The sequence below is a fragment of the Rattus norvegicus genome, chromosome 4 (genome assembly GCF_036323735.1).
Source record: "Rattus norvegicus strain BN/NHsdMcwi chromosome 4, GRCr8, whole genome shotgun sequence".
NCBI classification, from domain to species: Eukaryota; Metazoa; Chordata; class Mammalia; order Rodentia; family Muridae; genus Rattus; species Rattus norvegicus.
The window spans coordinates 65,061,762-65,065,236 of record NC_086022.1 but is presented as its reverse complement, the minus strand read 5'-3'; the positions used below and the strand labels follow the sequence as shown (position 1 = coordinate 65,065,236).

At 47.1% G+C, this 3,475-nt stretch overlaps 1 pseudogene; it reads right to left on the bottom strand.

The window, feature by feature from the left end:
- Window positions 1-2,095: 2,095 nt before the first annotated feature.
- Supt4h1-ps2 (SPT4 homolog, DSIF elongation factor subunit, pseudogene 2) lies at window positions 2,096-3,143 on the bottom strand (annotated as a pseudogene).
- Between the last annotated feature and the right edge of the window lie 332 nt (window positions 3,144-3,475).

The following is a 3,475-nucleotide window of genomic DNA, read 5'->3' as shown; positions in this document are numbered from 1 at the left end:
GAATAACACTTGAAATGTATATAAGAAATACTCAAGATAATAAAAAAAAATAAAAAATAAAAAAAAAAAAGACTTGCCTTGGTCATGGTGTCTGTGCACAGCAGTAAAACCCTAACTAAGATAATAGGCAAATGGATACTGAAACATGGATGCTTTCCCAAAAAGGCTACACCAGAAGGGATGAAGGCTTCCCTATAGCCACAGATGGAGCACCCCTCACCTATCCCCCCAAGCCTGTATACTCTAGCGTACCCCTCAAGGCCATGTGCAATTAAGGCAGCACTGTACACAGAGGATTGTGTCATATAGCAGCTGGATACTCATGTGGGGGTTCTGTGACCCTCTCTTCCTATTTGTAAGGGGAAACATAAACAAGCCTAACTGGGATGATCTTTTGCAAGCAGGCATAGCTGACCTCCCAAAGATGTGTCAGAGGACAGTCATATACAGTAACCCTATAGAGAGAATGAGGAGGGGGCTGACAGGGGTGGAAGACAAAGGAGGGGCAGCAAGCAAAATCTGAAAACATTAAACATATGTATAAAGGTGTCAAAGAAATTTTTGATTAAAATTTTAAACTAACCATCCCAGCCTGCCTCCTTCAGTGTAAGAAGGTCTTTCTACATTCTCCCATATCTCAATGGAAGAGAAGCCTCTGCTTCTCTCTAAAACAATTCTCCCTCATCAGCTTTCCCCTCATTACTACTTTTGACCCATCACCATTTGTATGTGTCATGCAATTTAAGTTAAATTAGAGGTTGGGATACAAGAAACCAACATATCCCAACGACTACATTTCAAACATCAGACCAAGACCCAGTCTTTGACTTTTAAACCTCCTCACTGAAGTATCAAAAGGGTCAAAAGAGATAAGAACAAGAAGAAGGTTTTGGAGTAGAAACACTGAGCACTGAACCCTGGAGGACCAAGCAGATGTCTTCCTCACCTCAACCCAGTGGGGAATCTTTATTGGGGGTAGCTTGAAGAGATTCATAAATGTCTGCTGAAATTGAGGGATTAGAAGGATTGGGAGCCACCTCATGCCCAGGATACTCAGAGCAGCCTATGGGCACAGGGTAGAGTCGAGTCCAGAAAGCAGGCCTCGTGCCCGAGGAGCGAATGTAAGACTCTTATTCCCAGAAGCGGCTATCTGGAAGAGTGGGCCCTGTGGTAAGAAGCTCTAGGCAGTCCTGGTGGGTAAGGCTTAAGGACTAATGAGGGATGACTGGATATAAAAGGAGCTGCAGCTGAAATGCTCGGCCAAATGAGTATCCAAGACACTAATGGAAATTCTTCTCAGGACTCTGCTGTAAGCACCTTTTGACCATATATGCACCATATATGCACGGGGCAGGGGGGAGGGGGTTCCACTGGAGCATGGGAGACCTATCCATGCCTACATTTTCAAAATGGAGTGGTTCTACCTCCCCCAGCAACTATCAACTGCTAATAGCTCCCTTAATGCCAACATCTGTGTCAGAATTTTGGCTGGCTTCATCTCCTGTCAATCTTACGTAGGTAACCTCAGCGGCTGTGTGGCCACAGCCACATTTCCACAAGACAGCATGCCACAACATTCCTCCAGACCTCTGGTTCTTCCATGCTCTCTCTCTTTTTTTTTTAAAGTGAGAATATATGGGGTAAATGTTTTATTATAAAAACAATACATTTTGGCCAATGTGGCATTACCCACAGCTCCCTGCTTAGCCAGAGGAGGGCCTGTTTTCCACGGAAAGTCAAAAACCCAGATCAATTGGAAAAGGTACAAAAGAGCAAAGAAAAGAGACAAAGGAAGAAAGGGAAGTGAAAGATGAAAGACGGTCAAGGGTAAAGTCACCAAGGAGCCTTGGATTCCTTCAAAGGAGGTACACCAGGGAGAGAGGACAGGACACTGGACTTCCAGTCAGCTTGGTTCCATTGCCTCAGGACATCGGTCTTCCCATAATACAGCAGCAAGCACAGCAGACAGCCGTACCCCTCAAAGGCAGGCCAGAGAGAGGACCTCAGCTGAGCTGCCTCAGAGCTCACCAGAAAAGTGAGGCCCAATCGTGAAAGGAAAAAAGAACACAAGGCATGGGCCTTAGTACCCTTTAAGTATGTTCCAAAGGTTCATTTTATTGACATTTGAATCAAAGTCCTGCCCATGGACAAAGGCAAAACCCTGAACAGAGGTGGGACATCAGCGTCTTACTCTCCTGATATAGCCTCTGAGAATCCACCCAGACACTCCCACTTCACCAGTGGTCAGAGAAAGTGAGGTGAGTTAAGGCCGGATGTGCTGCCTTCACGGGAGTCTGCTGATCCTGAGACGGAAGGCAGGGAGTCTTTGGGGTCCCATCTGTTTAGTTCTACAAGTAAACAAGTACAGAAGTAGAAAACAAGACACTATGGCCTGCACCTAGCTAGGTCTTTATTGCTGAGCCTCTGGATTTGCAAGCCACTCCTCGACTTTTCAGCTCCCGCCCGATTCCTTGGGGCAGGCAACCAGTGACTGACCCAGCACATACACCTGGCTTAAAGTTACAGACGCGTTGCCACTTGGAGACCCAGCACTCATCGCGATGATTTCCATCAAATGAAGAGCTGGTGCAGTCATATACCATCTCTCTATTGCCCTTCACTTGTAGGTATGCATCGCAATTGTCACACCGGTCACATTCAAACTAGTCTATAGTCTTGACTAACGAGCACAGCAAACAAACTCGCAGATGCCGCAGGTCCTTCCGCACCGTCTCCAGGGCCATTCCCACCGCTACGATAATACTGGCTCCACAGCCGCAGGAAGTAAACAGACCATTACCCAGAATGCCCGGCTCTTACACTCTTTTTGCCTCTTCTTCCTTGTTGTTCCCTGAGCTTTGGGGTGGGATTTAATACCCTCTTTAGGGCTGACTCCAGTCTCTTGTTCTCGGTATTTGTTCACCAGTTGTTGGGGTTTGAACGAGACCCCCCCCCCATAAGCTCAGGGATTTGAATACTTGGTTCCGAGGGTGATGGGTAGTGCTGTTTGAGGAGGATAAGGAAGTGTGGCTTTGTTTGGAGGAAGTACGGTATTGGAGTTGGACTTGGGGTGTTGAAAGACTTGAACCACTAGTAGTTTACCCTCTCGGCTTCCTGCTTGTGGTTCAAAATGTGAGGTCTTGGCTTCTATTCATGCCACCATGCCTGCCACCGTCCTGCCACCATGGATTCCTAAACCCTTAAGAACTGTAAGCCCAAATAAACCTTTCCTTCTACAAGTTGCCTTGGGCTGCCTTGGGTCGTGGTGCTTTGCCCCAGCAACAGAACAGCAACTAATACACCTGTTAGGTATCTCTCGGAGTTGACTACTGTATACAGATTTGTATACATACTGTCAGAAGTGCATTGTAAGTCGCACACGCACGCGCACGCGCACGCGCACGCGCACGCGCACACGCACGCGCACACGCACACGCACACGCACACACCGAGCACAGTGATGTAGGTTTATAAT